Below are 10,176 nucleotides of genomic sequence, written 5' to 3' on the forward strand. Positions count from 1 at the left end.
GAAACGTTTGAGAAGAATATGTTTCGCTTGCACACACAAATGCATGAAGAAAATTTTGATACTTTTTCTAACGGACTTGAATTTTGGATTACTGCAAGATTCAATTCAAATTATGTTTGGAATTAGTGATAAGAAATCGAAAGAGATTTTGGAACGAGAGGCAGGGCTTATCTTAGCTGGAGTGGTGAAGATATGCCATGCCAGTGAATTAGCTCTGCAGCACGTGAAAAAGTTTGGTGATAGTGCAAAAGCCAGTGAAAATGAAGGCATAGTTGTAGCCATGGTGTCTGGACACACACAAACAAAAAATTACATATAGGAAACAACAAAAAGATTGAGAGACATTCAATTATAAATGACGTGGCACTCAATATGCACCAAAACAATGTCCAGCCTAAGGAAAAGTCTGTAATAAGGTCAGAATCATTGTGCAATGTTTTTCTAAAGGGAAGCAAAACAGTCTATAATACACACTATAGAAGAAACTGCTCTCAGTGATGCACTCTATGTTGGCATAGTAGTGCAGAAAGATTCTAAATCAACAGACACTGAACAGCCAAGTATAAACAGAGTTGAGCATGATAAATGGACGTGTCATTTCATACAAATGGAACAAATATTCCTTTCAAGCTGGACACAGGGGCAAAGGTCAATTTGATCTGTGAGTGCAACATCAGGGCAATGAAGATAAAGCCATACATCCATGCAAATCCTATACATCTCAAAGCCTATAATGGATAGAATATCAACATGAAAGATTCATGTAAACTCAAGGTGAAAGTTAAAGATAAAGAGCACCACCTCAGGTTAACTGTAATCCCAGATGGACATGAATCACTTCTTGGTAACAAAGCATGTAAAGAGGGAGTACCACATTAACAGTGACAAGGCACGGAGCAGCAAAGAGGAAATATTGAATAATTCTCCAAACATCTTCAAGGGTTTTGGAGTTCTACCATTCACCTATAAGATACAGTTAAAGGAGGACGCACAGCCAGTAGTGCATGCCACGAAGCGGGTTCTAGCGCCACTAAAAGAAAAGAACAAGCAGGAACCATAAAGAAAGTGGAGAAGCCCACAGAATGGGTGAATTCAATGGTGTGCATCGAAAGAAGAGCAGTTGCCTATGCTTGTGCATGGACCCAAAAGATCTGAATGCCAGTGTAAAGAAAGAACATTATCAGATTCCAACCAGGAATGAAATTACAAGTGAGATGACCGGTGCAAAGTTTTTCACTAAACTAGTTGTATCCCAGGGCTTCTGGCAAATAAAATTTCATGAAGATAACACAAAATACTGTAAATTTAATACACCATTTGGCCAATACTCCTGTCTGAGGATGACTTTTGAAATTTCCTCAGCTCCAAAAGTGTTCCACAGGACAATGGAGCACATCATAGAGGGTATAAATTGAGTATGCATGAACATGCATGACAAAATCCTATGGGGATCCATACAAGAACAACACAACGAGAGGCTCATCAAAGTGCTACAATGCATCAAGAAGTATGGATTAAAGTCAAACAGAGAAAAATGTCAGTTTGGTGAGAAGGAAATCACTTTTCTGGGAGATAAACTGCCAGAGGAAGGTGTGGAGTCAGACAAGAGCAAGGTGAAAGCAACTTTAAGATGCCCAGACCCATTCACAAAAAAGGCATATTGAGAGTGCTGGGAACGATACATTTTATTGGTAATTCACTCCAAGCCTGTCTTCCAAAACAATGTACCTAAGGAAGTTGTTAAAGGTCAAATGTGAATTCAAGTGGACAGAAACCATGAAGAAGAATGGGGATGACTGAAGACCATTCTAACTACAGAACCAGTACTTTTCATGTTCTTTGACCCATCCAGAAGGACAAAAATATCTATGGATGCTTCAAAAGATAGAGTAGGTGCCGAACTACTTCAAGCTGTGGGAGGAGTTTGGAGGCCAGTAGCAAATGCATCAAGGACGATGACCACATCTGAATGTTGATATGCACAGATTGAGAAAGAGTGTCTAGGTCTGGTTTATGGACTCGAGAAATTCCACCATTATGTGTATGGTCTACCAACATTCATGGCAGAGACAGACCACAAGCCATTAATAGCGATAATCAAGAAAAATCTCAGTGAAATCTTGCTGTGAATCCAAAGACTAATGATGAAGTTACAACGTTATGACTTTGAATTGATGTACACACCAGGGAAACCTATTGTGTTAGCTGATGCATTATCCAGGGCAACGACACAGAGTGAAGGGCAATGAGAGTTTCTCAGAGACAAATGTCAATATCCACATGAACTTGATCACTGAATCTCTTCCTGATTCTGACATGAAATCCAAGCAGATCACAGCTGAAATAGAAAAGGACACAGTTCTACAGAAGGTCATCAAGAATCTGAATGAAGGATGGCCTAGAGGTGAATGACAGCCACACTATAATGTCAGAGCTGAGCAGAGTGTTGATAATGGGCTTCTACTCAGACAGAGCAGAATTATCATTCCTCAATCACTGGAACAAGAGATGCTGAAAAAGGTGCATGAGGGGCACCTTGGAATGGAAAAATGCAAGAGGATAGCCAGAACTGCTATTTATTGGCCAAGGATAAATGCTGACATTGACAGGATGGTTTCAAGCTGTGAGACCTGTTTGAAACACCAAGCAAACCAGACATGATCATAGCTGACCTACCAGTGGAACCATGGCAGAAAGTTGAGACTGATCTTTTCCACATGGATGGAAAGAATTAATTGCTGGTTATTGATTATCTATCAAACTATATGGAGATTGTGCTGCTTGTGTGGTCCAATAAAAAAATTGATATTTGCAAGACATAGAATTCCTCAGATTATCTACAGTGACAATGAAACATGCTACAGTTGTAGAGAATTCCAAAAGGTTGCAGAAGAGTTTGATTTTCAACATTTGACTTCAAGTCCTCTGCGCCAACAGTCAAGCACATAGTTAAACAGTTACTCATGAAAGCACAAGATAATGGCTCAAATCTGTATCTAGCTCTATTGAGTTGCAGAGTGTTACCACTTCAACATGGCATGTCACCCACTGAGCTTCTGATGGGATGTTGACTACACACCACACTTCCTTACTCTGCAGACCCAAACAAGAACAGAGACGTTGAAGATGTTGAATGAAAACAAAAGCAATGAAGACAAAAAAAGCAAACTATGACAAGTCAGCAAGAAGCTTAGAGCCACTGGCACAACATGACACAGTGAGACTCAGAGATTCCAACAATTGGGTCAAAAAGGCTACTGTTCTGGAGACAGGAAATCCAAGATCCTACCCTCTCAGAATCTTTGGCTTGGCTTCGCGGACGAAGATTTATGGAGGAGGTAAATGTCCACGTCAGCTGCAGGCTCGTTTGTGGCTGACAAGTCCGATGCGGGACAGGCAGACACGGTTGCAGCGGTTGCAGGGGAAAATTGGTTGGTTGGGGTTTGGTGTTGGGTTTTTCCTCCTTTTCCTTTTGTCAGTGAGGTGGGCTCTGCAGTCTCCTTCAAAGGAGGATGCTGCCCGCTGAACTGTGAGGCGCCAAGATGCACGGTTTGAGGCGATATCAGCCCACTGGCGGTGGTCAATGTGGCAGGCACCAAGAGATTTCTTTAGGCAGTCCTTGTACCTTTTCTTTGGTGCACCTATGTCACGGTGGCCAGTGGAGAGCTCGCCATATAACATGATCTTGGGAAGGCGATGGTCCTCCATAGGAGATGGTCAAGTACCAAGGAGGAATTGAAAGAGCCTGCTGAAAACGCAAGAGAAACTGCAGGAACAGACAAATGCAGAGGATCCAGCCTGCACAGCAACAGAGGAAACACCACAAGTACTAGATAGTAGTGGAGCAGCAGAGCTGATGTAAGAGCCTGTGATTAGAAGATCCACACATTTTATCAAAGCACCTGACAGACTGAATCCCTAAAAGAAAAAGAACTTCACACTTAAGAAGTTTGTGCTACTGATGTTTACATTTGTGTTGACATTTAAATTGAAATGAATACTGTATTAGTGTGTCATGTTGTTAGATTAAACATCTCAAGGAAAGGGGATGTAATGATAGAGTGCTGGTGAAAATCCTGACCACTAGAGGGAGTTGGAGATGAGATGTTGCAGCTAGGGATAGATTCAAAATGGATGCCTCCACAAGGTCACAGGTACTATAGCTAATAGAGTATAGTTGCTATAAAATAACCCAAGTTTCTTTATTACAATAAAAGAAACATCACAGTGAGGGAAATAAATTGAGAAAATTTGAGACCATTGTATTAATACACAATACTCACCTTTATGTCACTGTTTGTTTTAAGTCATCCTATTTGTTTGCACACAGAATGCAAGAAAACAATCGAAGTCAATAGAATGAGATGCAATATTGGATAGATTGTGAATGTTCAGCAAAAGGCATTTACCATAATTGTTAAAAATGCTTGAAATTCTGCATTTTCATCAGTACACATTTTCTTTTACTTGTTCAGGTGGTTTGGCCATGTGGCTGAGGCATATTTATGCTTGCCTTGAATTGCTCTGAGAATGCAATGATGATATTTCTCCTCCAATATTTTTATATCTATCTGCATTCTGTATGGTTTGAGCAGAAATGTGCAACCAATTCATCAAGGTTCAAGCCAAATTTGATATCTATCTGACCATTCCCTTCCTCCCAATTCTACACCTATTCACAATCTTGACCTCATACATCTGATCACATATACACATCATCACTAACCAACTTTGCCTGATTGTCTTTGCCTTAGGTCATTTTAATTTGATTCCCTCATTCATGACATTAGTTCCAGGAGTCTTGACAACCCAGCATTCCCCTGGCCTCTCCTGTTCTACCATCTGTACTGGATCTAGTGTTGTGCAATGAGATAGGTAGAGTAAATGATGTAATAGCCAGAGACCATCTGGGAAATAGCGATCATAGTATGATTGAATTTCTCATTCAGATGGAAGGGGAAAAAGTTAGATCTAAAACTAATATATTATGCTTAAATAGGGGTGACTACCATAGGATGAGGGAGGAATTGGGCAGAGTGGACTGGGAGCACAGGCTAATTGATGAAACAGTTGAGGAACAGTGGAAATTTTCAAAGAAATATTTTGTAATGCTCAACAAAAATATATTCCGGTCAGGAAAAAGGGCAGCAAGGGAGGGAAAAATCAACCGTGGTTAACAAAGGAAATAAAGGAAAGTATAAAATTGAAGGCGCAGGTGTACAAAGCTGCAAAGAGCAGTGGGAAACTGGAAGATTGGGAAAACTTTAAGAGACAACAAGGGGTTACAAAGCGGGTAATAAGAAATGGGATAAAGGATTATGAAAGTAAATTGGCACAAAATATAAAAACAGAAAGCAAAAAATTTTATAAATATATAAAACGGAAGAGGGTGGCCAGAGTTAACATTGGACCCTTGGAGGATGAGAAAGGAAAACTGGTAGCAAAAAATGAGGAAATGGCCGAGGCATTGAACAAACATTTTGTGTCAGTCTTCACGGTGGAAGACACGTCCAGCATGCCCAAGTGCGGAGTTAAGGATGTGAATGTTGGGGAGGGCCTTGATAAAATAGTTGTTACAAAGAAAGTAGTGATGGAGAAACTAATGGGATTAAAGCCAGACAAATCATCTGGTCCTAATGATATGCATCCAAGGGTTCTGAAGGAAATGGCAGAAGTTGTAGTTGATGCATTGGTGATCATATACCAAAATTCCTTGGATTCTGGGCAGGTCCCAGCAGACTGGAAGACAGCAAATGTCACACCACTTTTTAAGAAGGGATGTAGGCAGAAGACTGGAAATTATCGGCCAATTAGCTTGACGTCTGTAGTTGGAAAAATGCTTGAAGCCGTCATTAAAGATGAAATAGTGAAACTTTTGGAACGTAAGGGTTCAATCAGGCAGACGCAGCATGGTTTTAGAAAGGGAAGATCTTGTTTGACAAACTTGTTAGGATTCTTTGAGGATATAATGGGTGCGATGTATAGAGGGGAACAGGTTGATGTTGTATATTTGGATTTCCAGAAAGTGTTTGATAAGGTGCCGCATAAGAGACTTATCAGTAAGTTACAGGAAAGTGGAGTCCGGGGAAGTATATTGGCCTGGATTGAAAATTAGTTGTCTGACAGGAGGCAGAGAGTCGGGATAAGTGGGAGTTTTTCTGGTTGGCAGAGAGTGGTAAGTGGGGTGCCACAGGGGTCGGTGTTAGGCCCACAACTGTTCATCATTTACATTGATGACTTGGAGGAGGGGACAAAATGTGGTGTAGCCAAGTTTGCGGATGACACCAAATTGAGTGGAAGAGCAAATTGTAATGAGGATGTGGAGAGTCTGCAGAGGGATAGAGTTAAGCTGGATGAGTGGGCAAAGGTCTGGCAGATGGAGTACAATGTTAGTAAGTGTGAGGTTATCCACTTTGGCAAGAAAAATAAAAGAGCTGAATATTATTTAAAGGGTGAAAAACTACAGCATGCTGTTGTGCAGAGGGACTTGGGAGTGCTTGTGCATGAATCACAAAAAGTTAGGTTGCAGGTGCAGCAGGATATTAAGAAGGCAAATGTGTTGGCCTTCATCGCTAGAGGAATTGAATTCAGGAGTAGAGAGGTAATCTTGCAACTGTATAAGGTACTGGAGAGACCGCACCTGGAGTACTGTGTCCAGTTCCGGTCTCCATATTTGAGGAAGGATATACTGGCTTTGGAGATGGTCCAGAGGAGGTTTACTAGGTTGATCCCTGGGATGAAGGGGTTGACTTATGATGAAAGATTAAATCATCTAGGATTGTATTCGCTCGAGTTCAGAAGAATTAGAGGAGATCTTATAGAAACATATAGGATTATGAAGGGTATGGATAGGATAGATGTAGGAAGGTTTTTTGAGCTGGCCGGGGAAACTAAAACGAGAGGACACAGTCTCAAGTTTCGGGGGAGTAGATTTAGGACAGAGATGAGGAAAAATAGTTTTTCCCAGAGAGTGGTGAATGTTTGGAATTCTCTAACCAGGGAAGTGGTTGAGGCTGCTTCATTAAACATATTTAAAATTTGGTTAGATAAATTTTTACATGATAGAGGAATTAGGGGATATGGGGAGAAGGCAGGTAGGTGGAATTAGGTCATAAATGAGATCAGCCATAATCTTATTAAATGGCGGAGCAGGCTCGATGGGACATTTTTGGCCTACTCCTGTTCCTACTTCCTATATTCCTATGTTCCATATGCCAATGCAAACATATGAATTAGGAGCATGAGAAGGCCACTCGGCTCTTTCAGCCAGCTCAGCCATTCAAACAGATCATGTCTCTTTGGTTATAACCTCAATTTCCTATCTAGCCTTTCACCCCTTGCGTATCAAACATTTAGTGTAGTGGTTACTGAAACGCTGCTACAGCATCAGCGACTGGGATTTGAATCCAATGCCATCTGTAAGGAATTTGTATGGTCTTCCCATAACTGCATGGGTTTCCTTTGGGTTGTCCAGTTTCCTCCCACCCTTCAAAACGTACTGGGGGTTGTAGGTCAATTGGATGTAATTTGGGGGCAAGGTTTCATGGGCCAAAAATGTCTGTTACTGTGCTGTATATCTAAATAAAAATAAAATATAAATGTCCCTTTTTCCAAAACCTAAGGTTCTCTGGAGAGAAAAAAATCACTCCATCTCTGTCTTAAATGATGAATCGTTATTCTTTAAAAGTAACTCCTGTTCTAGAAGAAATGTCTTCTCCACATCCACTCCATAATGATCCCTTTAACATTTCTATCAAACTACCTCTCAGTTCTCAATTCCAAGTTTAGTCTGTCCAAGCTTTCGTTATAGGACAACATGACTATTTGAGGAATCAGCCTGGTAAATCATCTCAGAACTGTTTCCAATGCATTTACATTTCTTAAATTGGGAGACCAAGCCTGTGCAATGTACTCCAGATGTGGTTTGATCAACTACTTTCATAAATGAAGCATAGTACTAAATGTTAACATCCTGTCAGCTTTCCTGATTATTTACTTTATCTGCACACTGTCCTGTTAATTTAATGGCATCTAAGTCTCTGCAGTCTTTCTCAGCTTCTACCATCCCATTCTCCTACGCTCACTTAACCATCTTACTACTGTAGTTTGGTGTTGTCAGTGCATACTGTTGCCTCTGCTTGGAGTAAGGAAATAACACAATGCATTGTGTGTATTCATGACCGTTGAACAATTATTAACACATCAAGTGCATATTTTAATCTCTGTGCATACCTCGCTATCAATTTTCCTGTGCCAATATTTATTTAGAAAGTTCTGACTTTCAATCGAAAGAAGTCCACTCGCATTCACAGCCACTAATCATAATCAAATAATGTGGAAACTAAAGCAATCACTTTGCTAAAATCTGTTCAGCCAGCATTTTACCTGATTCTCTCAGTAGCCTGCTAATCAGTTGTTATATTTTATTCATTCCAAATTGGAATGGTTAGTTATCCTTAAATGTCTGTTAATAGTTTTGAGTTCCATTTGAAATGGTTTAGAAATTGTTGTCTATGTGTGATAGTACAGATCTATCACCAATGTATATAGTGTATATAGTTACAGTATCTAGACTGTGCTTACAGTGATTGGCTGAGAGCTTAGCCACACCTACTGTCTGGGCCTTAAAGGGTTGTGTCCCTAGCTAGGTCGGATCATTCCGGACTGGTCGGCCACCTGTGAAGAGCTCCTGTCTTTTGCTAATAAAAGCCTTGGTTTGGATCAACAAGTCTTTGATTCTTTCAACGAGCTCTACACTATGTTAAAAAACGGAAACAGTTCAGGTTTGGCAATAGCATTTGGCCATGTAATTAAAAATCTCCAAGAACAGAGGGAGTAGCTACTTCCTCCATGAGTGGCACAGTCATTGGTGAGCCATTTTCCTGTCGCACTGGCATCTAGATGCTTAAGGTGCTCCCACAGCATAGTAAGGGAAGGAGTGTCAGGGGGTATCTTGCAATGTTGAAAGAAGAGAACTGGATTTTCCTAAATGGTTTTTGGCATCCAGTCTCACCATTCCCATTCTCCAGAGGCCTGAACAAACTTTCCAAAAAAGCCTATCTCTGGCCCAGAGGAGGAGATACGTTTCAAAGATGCAGTCAGGCAACATGCCCAAACGTCACCTCCCCCATCCAGACAACATTTCTCCACAAATCATTTTCAGGCAGTAAAGTCCTTTCACCTCCTACAACAGTCCTGTCTATCAAACCTTTAAGACTTTAGGCTGCTTCTGAATGACCCTGAATTTCATACTTTCAAAACAATTAAAAATAAAATGTAAAATATACTATGAAAATGATAAAAGTTATAGGGACATTATAAAATGTATGGGGACACCAATGCCCCTAAGTGTAAAACCCTCCAGGAGGTAGTGGACACCTCCCAGGACATCCCAGCCAAAACTCTCCCCACCATCCAGAACATCTACAGGGAGCGCTGCCGTCGGAGAGCAAGGATCCACATCACCCCAGTACACGCTCACTGCTGCCATAGGGAGAGAGGTCTAGGTGCCACAGGTTCAGGGACCTCTGCTACCCCTCCACCATCAAACTCCTCAACGACAAACCCAATCGGGGATTCGTTGAAGGTCTCTTACTTTTGTACTTGGTTGACTATTTTAACTCTACGTTTATTGACATTTCTTTATTTCTTTACGTGTTTGTTGTGTGCAGTTTTCTTTTTGCACTACCAATAAGTGGTGATTTTGTCTCGCTCGCAGGAAAAAAAATGTGCTCTGATAATAAATCTGAAATAAAATCAACCAAAACGCTGATTTAAAAAAAAACCCCATAATTTTAGAGCTTATTTTAACCACCTTCCCTTTCACATAAACGAACTTGGGCGTCCGCTCCCAGATCTAATTCACCGGGAATCTGGAGCAGGATCCCAAAGGTCCCACTTGAGAACCTGCTCCACAGTCGGACTCCGAAATGGAGATCGGACGATAAATCGGGCATTTCCCCATTCAGGACAAAGCTGGCAGTTCCATGTGGAAACCAGCAGAATCTGGGCTCATAATTTGTTACACGAGGTTTGCAAAGGAACTGGAACTAGTGCGGTTGACATTCACCACTGAACAGAGCCCAGAAATAATGGAACTGAACCCAGTGGTGGGAGCGTCGTCTTTCTCCGAGGAATCCATGAATACAAATGAAGGAAAGTTTCACTTGATTGACA

This window comes from Narcine bancroftii, unplaced genomic scaffold (genome assembly GCF_036971445.1).
Source record: "Narcine bancroftii isolate sNarBan1 unplaced genomic scaffold, sNarBan1.hap1 Scaffold_151, whole genome shotgun sequence".
Lineage (NCBI taxonomy): Eukaryota > Metazoa > Chordata > Chondrichthyes > Torpediniformes > Narcinidae > Narcine > Narcine bancroftii.